This window comes from Drosophila suzukii (assembly GCF_043229965.1).
Source record: "Drosophila suzukii chromosome 2 unlocalized genomic scaffold, CBGP_Dsuzu_IsoJpt1.0 scf_2c, whole genome shotgun sequence".
Classification (NCBI taxonomy): domain Eukaryota; kingdom Metazoa; phylum Arthropoda; class Insecta; order Diptera; family Drosophilidae; genus Drosophila; species Drosophila suzukii.
The window spans coordinates 8514699-8528432 of NW_027255896.1; positions in this window are offsets into that span (position 1 = coordinate 8514699).

Below are 13734 nucleotides of genomic sequence, written 5' to 3' on the forward strand. Positions count from 1 at the left end.
CCATAGACGACTTTCGATGTGAAGTAAGAGCTTACACTCTGATTGTGTTTGCTGTGTACGTGGGAAAGATCGCACAACCAAAATATCTGAAGATGGATATCTTAGAGAAACATGTCCGATAATGTTGGGGAAAGATGTATGTATGTAGAGGAACATGTCCGATCATATTGGGGAATAATATGTCTTATGATTGTAAAGCTAATTTAAAAATTAAAAGAGCCCCAATAATATAAGTCTCACAAGTTAGTGATTCTCTGATGTGGAATATTTTCAAACAGACATTTTTGTTTCCGCCACAGAACGTTTAACTAGTAAATTGTCTAAGATTCTCTCCATTCCACAAATGGGTCATAAACATGTCAAAAAACGGATTCAAGCCATAGCTACCCGAACATGCGCACCTGTCCATTACCTGACCGCAATAAAAGAGACACATGCACAAGCCTGAAGGCGCACGCTCATTGACAAGATCATGGGCCTCGCACCAACGACCTCATGCTGACTGCTAGCTCTAACACGTCCCATAATAGGGGTTGAAATCACGACCGCGCAACAACTCGCAAGTAGCCGACATATCTGAGACAAGGAAATATTTCAAATTCTCCGTACTTGTAATTTTAACTCGAAATTAAAAGTCAGAAGTTTAATTACTAGCAAAATAATACATTTATTCATTTATTTTGATATTGCTAACATGCATTATTATATATTGAAAATAATTTTCTGGCTTCGTTCCGGCGATTTACATAGAGGAGGCAGGCGCACGTTTCCGATATCAATTTAGGATAATTCGTAGTTATGAGATCATGTCCACCTCGTTCTATTGGTAAATTTTCTCATGAAATTATTTAGCAAAGTAAAACCATATGTTGGTTCTTTTAAAAAACTATTATTTATATTTGGATATTTTTCGAATACAATTCGAATTTCCTATAGAATAAAATTTATATTATTATCAAAGAAACCTTGAACATCAATCGAAACATTATCTTTTAACATTTTTCTAATGTTAAACAACTCGTTGCACTAGTCCGTTTAATGGCTTATATTCAAATAAAAGGTTATGTATGAGCAGACAATAAGCTTGGGTATTTTCATGACTTGGTGTCCTCAGATCTATTTAAATTCTCACATCAATAGGACCAGTTTTCACTATCTCGTTTTGATATGAAAGATCAACAACAATAATGAGGACTTTCAATTTTAATTCATTTGGGACCAAAATTGGTTGTGATTCACGATTATAGTCATAAGATTGAAATCTTGTATATATTTCATATAGGTGACCATACTGATTCTTACTAAAATCGATTTTCAGATTATCATATAAATATGAATCAGAATTTAAGTGAACTCTCAAGTTTGATAAATTATTTGTGATAAGTTCCCCATTTAGTGTAAATGCAATTATTGTGAATCGTGGTTTCTCACGGTTAGCCGACCATTTCAGATTCCAGCTGTGTTGGCTGCCATGCTCCAATTTGGGGTAAGCATATGAATCCCAACTCCGGAATGCGATTGGTAGGTTTACACTACTTTTAATATTATCCTACATCCAAGTTTTTGCAAAATCGCACACATCTTAGTAAGCATCAACACTAGTTCGTGTTTAAAATTTGACAAAACTTTTTTATAATCCTCAGCCAATCCATACACATTTGTTAATGTTAAAGAAAAGTTGAAGTGTGGTCCCGTAGAAATTTCGTCTCCACTGCTCCAACCAGAATTCAATAGATTTTAGCTATGAAGATTATCCAGAGTTATACAATTTTTAGGGTGGTAGTCATACCGACATAGACTTGACACGTTGGACACGTTGTATTTTGTTGTTACCTAGCAGTATTGTGATGGTTACTATCTGCTTAATCTTGGTTTTTGATGGTTACTATCTGTATATTACCTGAAAGTACTTGGTTTTGGATGGTTACTTTCTGTATGGTACCTGTGAAGTACTTGGTTTTAGATGGTAACTGACTGTTAACAAGTGATATGAGTTGTTATATTCTCCTTTTAAGAATGATCAAATCACACAAGTTAATGTTTCTCAGATGTCTTAGCCATCCTGTCCCAGAATCGTTAACTATAAAAATGAAAAAGACTCACTTTTTTTCGCAAGATATCCAAAAACATGTCACAAATAATAGGGACGCACGCAACACCTACCATGATCATAAACCTCACTTACGAAAACCGACTTGCCGTGATCTATCATTACCTGCCCGTCATAAAAGCCACATGCCCAATACCCAAGGCGCTGGATCACTGATAAGAGTACACATTTCAAGACCATGAATAAGGGATGAAATCAGGACTGTGTAGAATCTCTCAAGTAGCCGATATATCGCAATCAAGAAAATTTTTGTCCATTCTCCCTACCTGTAGTTTTAGTTACAACTAAAGTCAGAAGCATATTTTGTAATTTTCTTTAATATTTTCCCATTTATTTTATTATTGTGAACGTGATTCATTACATATAGCAATACTCTTAGTAACCTCTCTAAGAAGTAAAATAATATATCGGTTATTATCCTACGCTTCAACTGCGGATTTCCGCGGCCCGCTTACCAGATACGCAGCGACCTCGTGTCGTAACGGCGCGGCGAAGAGCGGTTGGAGAAGGAACTCAAAAAGAGAGTTTTGAGAACAAAGCTGGAGAAAGAACTCAGAAAGAGAGTTTGGAGACCAATGTGTGGAGAATGAGAAATTGGAGACTTTGCGGGCAGAACGAGAGTGCCGTGTGAAAAAGAAAACAACGGAGCTCCACCGGACTTTGGACTCTGCCGTGAACCTTGGACCAGGAGAGGAAGTGCCACATTTCGGCAGCGCAGCGGCACACAGGCGTGACGCATGCATCATCAGAACTCCAGTTTAAAGCAGTGCGTGAAGGACAAGTGGGTCAAACAGGAACCACGGACCTTGGAACTGGAGTGGAGGGAGTCAACGTGCGCAAAAGGGAAATAACAGTTCCCGGAGGCCCTGGCAGCTGGATCAGTCGATCACGAGGAGTCAATCCGTCAAGATCAGTCAAGATATAAAAGTGAACAAGGCAAGTCGAGTCCTTGGAAGCAGCGCCGTAGAGAGCCTACAAGGAGCAAGATCGCTACATCGAGACGTTCGGGATTGGAACGCCAGGAATCTCCGAATTGACACACAGGTAGCTGAGGACCAAAGGGCATCACACGGCTAGGTCAAGATGATCTGTTTATTCATGTCACAACTAAATCCGCGCATTACGCCGGAAAAGTCGATCAGAGTCTGAGCAGTGAAGGCCTGCGACAAGAAATCGTGAGCTCGGGGAGAAACCTGTCTAAACCCAGTGTACCTCCCCCCAATCACTTCTTTGGCGTGTCCCGGCGAGAGCCTTGTACGTCAACTGGAAGCGGAGCAGGTCCTGGCGCGTTCAGCTAGAACTGGAGAGCAGTCGATCGTATGCAGTCTCAAATAGAGCAGCCCAGGAGAACCCTACGGTTTTGACTCGTGAAGTCCCGGAGCATCGTATGACCGAAATCCCTAGTGCCAGAAGCCACGCTTCGCCCAGCCGCGCAGCCAGCACATCAGGAGCAGTGCGCAGGACATTATCCGCAGCAAGCCAGCCACCACATCACAACAGCTTAGCAGGACAGATCGAGCTACGCGGAAACGTCACGAACAATAAGCAAAGGGGTGAGGCTTTTACACTAGGCGTAAAAGCGAAGTGAAGCGCAGCCATCTTGTGTAACTTTGACTGTCAGCGCGAACTGAGTAGAATCCCAGTGGGACCTTCCGGGACAGAGCAAGGGACTGGTGGTTGTGTGTCAAATGGAGCAATCCTGAAGAGTGCAGATTCTATTCACCCTACTCTGGGAACGGTGACGCTTCCCTAAGCTGACACGGCTGACCCCCTCGCGAGCCCAAGACGTCATAAGCAGTCGTCGAGTCAACGCATCAGAGACGAGCAGCGCCGAGCGTCTTCAGGGAGCTTCAAGGGTCTTCAGGGAGCTATAGGACCGGAGCACCGAGTCAACGAGGCGAGAAATCACGGAGGCGACCAGGAGTCGTCGGAGATACCGAAGGCCACGAGTGGCGATATCAAGGACAGCCGAGACACCAAGCCGTTATAACATTATACCCGCAATAAACCCACAACGAACCCGTGAATTCTGTGCTTTCTTACTGAGCTTCTATATAAATTTGGTGGGACGAACACACAATCCACTGAGCTAGCCGCACGAATCTCGTAGCGAGCAGACATATACAAAATCAATTCGTTACAATATCTCCCCTAAAAGATGTAAAATAAATATCACAAGTTATTGTTTCTCAGATGTTGGAATATTTTCAATTATATTTAAAAAAAAAAAAACTTATCAGGCTTAACAAGTCAAAGATAGGTGTTAGTATTTAAGTATTAAAAGCATCTTCTTCAAAAGGGTATAATGAGTTAGGCATCTTCTTCTTGGACGTTGATGCACTATGGTCAGTACAAACAAGTGGCCCTAAGCAAAATAGTGGACAAAGAAAAAGACAATATTACAATAGAAATTAAGAATACAGGTAAAAATACGAATAATCAAGATACATAAAGTAAAACTAATTAGTTACAAAGAGGATAGTATTATAGATTTAAAGACAGGCACTCAGTCGGCACTCAGTTATTAGGTGATTTAGTCTATTTTAATCATTGCAAAGTACTCTAAAAGGTTCATGCATTGCATAATTAGAGATACAGTGATTTAATACTAAAGAAATATAGATTCTTGTTAATCTGTTTGGCACATTAAAATGCAGGCGACGCAGTAACTCGGGACTCTACATCACCATGAATAAGATTTCTAGTAAACGTAATACCATAATGAGAATATTAATTCTTAAGTTGTAAATTAAAGAACACGTTTCCTCAAACTTAGAATTTTGTGATCAATTCAAGTTCTTTTTCTTAAAATGAGTGCATCTTTTCTATACATTAGTTTTTTCCACAAATTTTGTACTTAAATTGAGTACATCCTCAAAATGAGAATACGAATGCTCAATTTGAGAACGTCATAATGTTCTCTGTGTAGTAATAATTGGCAAACAACTACAAATCGAGGAAGATATAATAATAATTATTATCAAAACAATAATAGTTCAAACTACTAAAAGTACAAACCGAACCAGGGAACAAACTCAAGCTCAAAAAAGGGAACCAGAAGGAACAGTTAATCAGCCTGCTAATAAGGTAACAAGATTAAATAACATCAACGAAGATCATTTTTTAGTTAAAACCTCACAGGGGAATGCCTTTTTTAAAAAGAGTGGACAGAAAAACTAAAAATGACATAAATATTCTAATAGACACGGGAGCCACTGCTTGTTATATTAAGAAGGGAATTTTTGAGAATAAAAATGAATTATCATTTTACAAAAAAGTATCCACAGTACATGGGTATTCAATTATTAAATATTATCCCTATATAAATATATTTGAGACAAGGCATTTGTTCTATGAAATAGAAGGATTGGAATCTGACTTATTAATTTGATTTAATTTATTAAGAAAAATCGCCGGAAAGACAGAAAAGTTAATATATGATAGTGAGGAAAAAAGCGAACCAAGTTTAATCGAAGTCAATACACTTCCATTAAAAGAATTTATTTAAAAAAATATTTTGATTGTAAAAGCTACGAAAACACAGATTCTATATTTGTGGAAAGTAGGAAGAAAACTTTGGAATCAATAAATCCCGAACACGCCGAAGTCAAAATATCCATCAATAATAAATTACCAATTTGGAGATCAATAAATGATGAACACGCCGACGTAGAAATATCCGTCAATGAAAATTTTAAATAGTCTTGGATCAATAAATTCTGAGCTCGCCGACGATAAAATTTCCGTCAACAAAAAATTAAATAGTTTGGGATCAATAAATCCTGAGCACGCCGACGACGAAATTTCCGTCATAAACAAAGTCAACTGCTTAGGTTAGGTTAGGTTAGGTTAGGGCGGCTGTCGGACTATGGTCCGACACACTTAGACCTCTATGGGTCCATTGTGATACCGCATGATCTTGTCCTTTTCCTTCTCTAGGGTCCCGTGTCTAAAAGTTTCAGCCTGTGTTAAGCTGATCAGCATGTCTTCCACCCGGAATATTCTATAAAGGCACTTATGTTTTTGAGAATAATCTCCTATATTTCGGTAAGACCGTCGATAAAGGGACCTCTTAAGTGTTTCAGTCGGAGTCTGCATAGGGCTGGGCAGAAGCAGAGTAGGTGTTCTACCGTTTCCTCTTCTTCCTATTCCCTGCAGCTTCTGCAGAAATCATTTTCTGGCGCTTTTAGCCTGCCGGCATGTGTGCCAACAAGCTAGTGGCCTGTAAGAGCTCGAATCAACATGCCACACTCTGTGCGGGTGAGTTTGAGTAATTCCGAGGTTTTTTTTTTGTTTATCACAGGCCATGTGTGGTGAGAGATACGACACTGTGGTACGTTTTGCCAATGGGTGTTGGCTTGTTCGTTAAAGTAGTTTTCTATATATTTAGCTTGCAAGTTTCCATGGGCATACCGACATTCTCCTTTCCTGGGAGGAGAGGCTTGATGGTGCCCTGCCTGGCTAACTCGTCCGCTATGCAGTTGCCTACGATATCCCGGTGACACGGAACCCATATTTGGCTGATAGCAAACTGTGGAGAGATCTGCGACAGTCTGCTATAGTACGGGAGTTGGTGTTTGTCGAGTAGATCGATTTAATAGGCGCTTGGCTGTCACTATATATGTTTAGGTGTCCTCTTTGGAGGCTTAATTTCCCTAAACAGGTTAGTGCTTCTTTAATAGCGTGGACCTCCACCTCGAAGACGCTACAGTGGTCCGCGAGCCTTAATGACTTCCTGATATCTAATTGTACTGAGTATACACCTCCGCCAACTTGTCCTTCTGATATGGAGCCATCTGTATAGAAGCAGATTGCGTCCGTCGTGCCCGGTCGGCCCTGCTCCCATTCCTCTCTATGTGGAATCAGGGCCTCAAAGGGTGTGCGACTATATTCAATGGATTTGCATAGATCCGCTTTCTTCGGAATCGATTTATCATGCTGGTGAATTTTATCATGGCCATAAAATTGGGCTTTCCACTGCCCTGCGTCCCTCAGTCGTATGTATAGCTCCGATTTGGCCCTTTCCATGCCTCCTAAGTCCAGGCTAGGGAGGTTCAAGATCTCATTCAGCGTTTCATTCGGGGTGGTTCGAAGGGCTTTACTAATACACAAAGCCGCCATTCGCTGTACTTTGTTTAGAGGAGCCAGTATGCATTGTTTGTGCAGAGCGGTCCACCACAGAGTCACTCCGTATAGTAGGATTGGCTGGACTACCGCTGTGTATATCCAGTTGACTATTCTAGGGGCCATGCCCCATCTTAGACCAATTGCTTTTTTACAGGAGTAAAGTGCAATGGTCGCTTTCTTGGTTCTCTCTTTGTTATTTAAGCCCCATTTGGGGCGCTTATCTAATACTAACCCCAAGTATCTGGCGTGATCGCTAAAAGAGAGAACTGTTTAGAGTGGGTGGGTTGAGTTGTGGAATTTTGTATCTATTTGTAAATAGAACAAGTTCCGTTTTCGAGGGATTTACCCCAAGTCCGTTCTCTATCGTCCATTCCGATAGTATTTTAAGTTTAGCGGTCCTAAGATCGCAAAGTGTTTGTTGATATTTTCCATTAAAGATGACCAAGTAGAAGCCCTTATAATTCATCAGCGTGAGTGGTACCCAAGAAAGGACAGAATGAAGATGACAGACCCAAACATAGACTAGTGACAGATTACAAAAAACAATACCCGTCTGTAATAATAGCTAATTTAGGAAAGGCTAAATACTTCTCAACAATTGATTTAGAATCTGGGTTCCACCAAATTTTAATGAAGGATTCAGATAATGAAAAACAGCATTTTCTATTAATAACGGAAAATTGGAATTTTTACGAATGCCTTTTGGGTTAACAAACGCACCCAGAACTTTTACAAACACTATTGAACAACATTATGCTGATTTAATTAAAATAATAAGTATTTTACAAAAAACAAATATGAAAATTTCTCTCAAAAAATCTAAGTTCTTTATATTATAAGCCGCATTTCTTGGATACTTCGTTTCTCATAACGTAATTAAAACGGATCCTGAGTCCAGTTACAAAATATCCGATTCCACGAATATTAGGGAACTCCGAAATTTTCTAGGCCTAACAGGTGTAACGAACATCCGCTAAATAAAAAAACTAAGGCTGAGTGTTACGGACGGGTTAGAGCGCACGCAAAAATGTCAACCGGCTTTGGCTCGTTGGCTAGTGGGGTGGATCTTTGCTCTAACTCGTCATTGCCTCTTCGATTATTATCAAAACTCGGATTGCGTGCAAAGACAAACCAAAACTAAGGCCGGGGAGAGAAAGCACTACTATACTTGGTCTATTGTCGGGCGTAAGACCCCCTACACCTGCGATCGAGTCTACCGCTTTTCCACCTCAGCTGTTAAAGAGGCGGCATTCAGCCCAACCTTCCATTGGCCGTTCCATAACCATTTGTCCTTCCTTCAGAACGGCCCCTTCGCGGTTGTGGCTCTACGGGGGTCTCCTGTCCGCCGAGGACAAACACTTACTTTACCACATTATAAACATTTTATTTATCAACTAACAAATTAAAATCCTAGCAAAATAAACATCGCCCAAAATACGGACTAAAACTAACATTGAGTATAAGGGGACAGTATAGAGATAATAAAAAGATAAAATATCATAATATAATAAATACCATTAAAATATAATAAATGGCATAAATAAAAATAACGGACAGCATTACATGTACAAAAAAGTGACTTGCCAAATTTTAAAAAGTTTTCTTTTGATTCTTAGAAGCACGCTCACGCCACATAATATAAAAATTAAAAATGAATTTGAAATCGCCACAAAATATATGTCAATCAAATATGTGTTTATATAAAATAAAAGCTTACCAATTTTCCAGCGGCATCCTCGAAGAAAGCGCTTTTTCCGAAGGCGGCTGAAAATGGTGCGAAAAGAATAAAGTATTTGGGGACACAGGGGCTATTTCACTTTTTCATTTTTCTTTATTTTTTTTTATAAAATCTTCTTCTCTTTTAGATGGGGTAAGTTGCCATGCAATCTTTTCTTTTCTTTTTGATAAAGGAAAATCAACACCGGAGTTTTGGCAGCTTGCCGAGAAGCTCAAACAATTTACCAATTCACATAATACACCTTAAAAGAACATATAACAAAAAAATATTACTTATAATTAACAAAAAAATAAAAATTGAGCTCGGCTCTATTCCGCCTCTCTTCTTTTCGCTCTCTTATTTCTTTTTTCACTTTTCTTTTTGCTTCACGCCAATAGGTGAGGTTAAATGGTCTTTCTTTCTTTTTTTTTCGCTGGCTTTTCCGCGATGGGTTTTAGAATCCCTTACGGGCACAATTTAAAGGGGTTTTTTTGACTATTTTTCCCCAACTTAAAACAGAGTCGGCACCGGGTAAAATTATAACCTCGCAAAAAAAAGATTACACCCTTCCGTCGTCCAGCGATTTTATCGTGCTCCGCGCCGATCGTAAGTCGCGTAAATACAGGTGGCCCTCTCCAAATCGCACTCCAATGAGAACTTCTGGTGCACTCAGCTGGATGAGATCCAAGGTGTTCCCGCCGGTCGAATATCGTAACTTTTCTTCTTTTGGTTTTTTTGTTTGGTTTTACAATCGCCGAGCCCCTATAAATCACATAGAGTGCTGCTGATCGGACCCCTTGGATCTTGTTATTTATTTTTAACTCAACCAAATCATAGGACTCGGCGGGAATGACTAAATTCGGTGCCTTTTCCTTTTTAAAGTCTTCGCGAAATTAAACCACTTCACGACCTAATCGGTGGAAGGTTGAAATGGAAAAGAACGCTAATGCCGCTTGCCAATGGCGGCAAACCCCTTAACAGCAGAAATGAAAACAGCTCTAATCAGAAACCAACTGACATTTCGCCCTGTTGACCTTATACGCTTTATCTTGCCCCTATTCCTAGTTCGACAACCAACTCACAGATGGCGCCAGCTCCGATCTGTTCCCACTTGAGTACCAGCGCTTCACAGGGTATTATATAAAATTTGTCCGTAACTATACAAAAATTGCTAAGCCATTTACAAAATATCTAGGGGGAAAATAGAAAAGTTTCTAAAAGAATGTCTACAAAAATTTCAATACAGTTTGACGAATCAGCTGTACAAGCTTTTAACGAGCTAAAAGAAAATCGAGTAGCACAAGTTGAATTATTTAAGTCAGAATATAGTAAGAAATTCGTTTTAACAAAAGACGCATAAGACGTAGCTATCGGGGCAGTACTAACACAAGATAATAAACCAATCACGTTTATTTCAAAACATTAAACAAAACGGAACAACTTTATGCCACAAATAAAAAAAAGTGTTAGCCATAGTATGGGCTTTAAAAATTCTCCGAAATTATTTATATGGAGTATTTATTTATCAATCCTAATCGTTCACAATTTCGGATAAAAATCGAAACGTAGAAATGAAAAGATGGTATTCTTTCATTTAAAGTCTTACTTCGAAAAAAATATACAAGCCCGGAACAACAAATGTTGTAGCCGATTCATTATCACGTATACAGATAAATAATATTACAAACAGCGATATAGACGTTTCTGAACAGACAAACTCAGAACAAGACACACAGCATTCTGCTAAAAGTAGTTATGAAAATGTAATACACGAGACCCGATAACCGTTAAATCAATTTAAACAACAATTGTTATTAACAACGGGGAGGTATACAATACATGAGTCACTGGAAATTTTTGACAAGCCGAGACACATAATGGAATATGATACAGTTGAGAACTTAGTAACCATATTAAGAGAGTATCTTTCACCTAACATAACGGTTAAAATTCATTGTAGTGCAGAAGATTTATATCATATTTAAGAATCTTTAAAAAATAACTTTACTAACAACTATTTCTTCTTACGCGAATATGTCTACAAGACGTAGAAAACGCCGAAGATAGAGGTATATTAATAGAGGAAACACACAATCGACCTCATAGGGAACTAGACGAAAATTGTAAACAAATCAGTAGACTATATTATTGGCCCAATCTATATTCAAAACTAAGAAAAATGCATACAAAATTGTAAGATTTCCAATGAAAACATATATAACAGACACCCCATTAAAATTCCAGATGGAGAAGCCCCAATACCGACTAAAGAAGGAGAAAATTTACACATTGACATATACTATGCGCAATATTTAACTTTTATAACTTGTATTGACGCGTACTCTAAATTCCTAGTATTCAAATTAAATTTAATATCGAAAATAAAGTAATGCAACTACTTCAACATTTTCCCCAAGCCAATGTACTTATGACAGATAGTGAACCGAGCTTTACATCGGCCTAATTTAAATCTTTTGCACAAAGGTGCGGACTAACTTTACACTTCGCAGATCCGAGGCACAGTACATCAAACGGACAGGTTGAAAGAGCACAATTGACACTAACAGAACTAGCACGCTGCATAAAAGAAGAATTGACAGTCTCTGATTAGCATTCGTTGTAGTCAGACGTGTTTTCTTTTCGCTATGAATTCTTATTCGTGCTCCGAGTGCAATGCTGAAGTTACAGCAGCGCAGCTTTGCGGTTTTGAGGCGGTTCGTTGCTCATCGCTTTGTCGTTGTACTTTTCACACTGCATGTGTTGATCTCCCGGAGGATGCTATTAGATTATTAACAAATATGCCGAATCTACTCTGGCAGTGTGATCGCTGTGTTGTGAGTAACGATTCACACTCCAAAATCGATGAAGTAATGGAAGAACTTCATGACCTTAAGAGTCTATACATGGATTTAAACTCAAAGTTTCTGAAGGCTTTTCCCAATTCTACCACTGACAATAGCAATGTCAGTCAGCGTAAAAAAGTGGTGAAACCATTTGCTCCAGCTTCTTCAATTGGTCGTCAAGCCAAACATGCAGACCTGATACCCCCTGCACCAGTTTCTACTGCCGCCAGGAACCATGCAAAGAACAACAGGAACAAGAGGCGAATAGTTGGTTAAGCTCCTAGTTGTGAACTACTCGAAGTTGTGCCGAGCAATAAATTCCTTCATATTGGTAGATTCGCCACCATAATTTGCAAGCCTTTAGTCAAAAATGGTGTAGATGTTGCTACACTGGATTTCGTCAATTTCAAATTAGGAATACCTGAGCAGCACAATCAAGGTCAGTCGATTCATCCACAGGGACAGGCCTATTGTTGATGGAAACGTTCTGGATTTGCACAATCATCATACATCGGACTCAAAAAACCCCCAATAATCGGCGCCTCTGGTGTCGATTTGACTACGGCAAATTTGTACGATCCTCTTCCTCATCTTCATGCTATTTATTCGCAATGTCAACGTCCGCTGGTTTCGATATCGCTAGCTGCTACCATTACTCTCTCATATGCCGCTCCCAGTGCACTCTTAAGTGTTGGGCGCCCGTTACTCCCAAATCAAAAACATCATTAGCTGGATTTTTCCTTTTCATCAAACGCTCACTGGAGAGGCGTTGTCATCAGATTCCATTATGATTCGCGCTCTAAGCGCACTCTTCGGAGATGTGCACTTATCACATTCAAAACAACATCGGCATCAGGTGGATTTGTCGTTGTCTCTCTGGAGAGCTGCTCTCATCATATTTCATCAAGATTCCCGCTCTAAACGCGTTCCTCGGAGTTGCGCTCTCATCATCTTGCGCCTCTCTCCCGAAGTACCTAGAACATTGGCTGGATTCTTACTCTTCATTAGCTTGGAACCCGCTTGAAAATATGTTCTCTACATATTCGCCGCTGGAGTTAAACCAACATCGGATGCTGCTATCTTCGCATTCTGATACTATTGAGATCAGCGCGCCTTTTGGGATAGCGCTCTCTTTTATGAGTAGTCGGATACACTCTTCACTGTGCTCTTCATCGCCTCTCTCCATTGATGCAATTTCTTCTACGCTCTTTGGATGGCCGTCACAGAACAGGCATGCGTCCGTAAGAAAATCATTTACATATTCTCAATTCGACTGCACTTTTATTCCATGGAACGACGATCTCAACCTACTATAAAAATAAAAATACGTACGGATACGTTACGCAAGGTACTTAATAGTACTTATGATCATGCGAGGCCGACATCTAATTTGGATGTTGAGAATTCCCCTTCAACAATATGCGTTGACTGGCAATCTGCTAGGGGCTTGCCTGCAGTTAACTCAAATAGCCATCATTCAGGAAATAATGGCCTGAAAATATACTTTCAAAATATATCCCGCATGAGAACTAAAACGCAGTCTGTCATTATGAATACTTCCAACAGTGACTATGACATTATCATACTGGTTGAAACTTGGTTAAATTCTAACTTTAGTTCGAATGAATTCTTCGATCCTAAATTATTCCAAGTTTTTCGTAAAGATAGAGACTTTGGCAGAATGCAGTGCGAGAGAGGAGGTGGTGTCATCGTGGCTGTTAGCCGTAAATTCTGTTGCACTGTAATTCGACTCCTTAATGGTGACTCCCTTCTGGACCAATTGGGCGGTGGCGGTGTCTGGCTCATCCGGGAAGATATCGATAGTGGCTTCCTATGTTCCACCTGGCAGTGATTCTGGGCGTTACCAGGCTCACTTAGACAACATCTCTAACATACATGCCAGCTTGGAGGACTCTGATGGCATAAGTGTGGCTGGA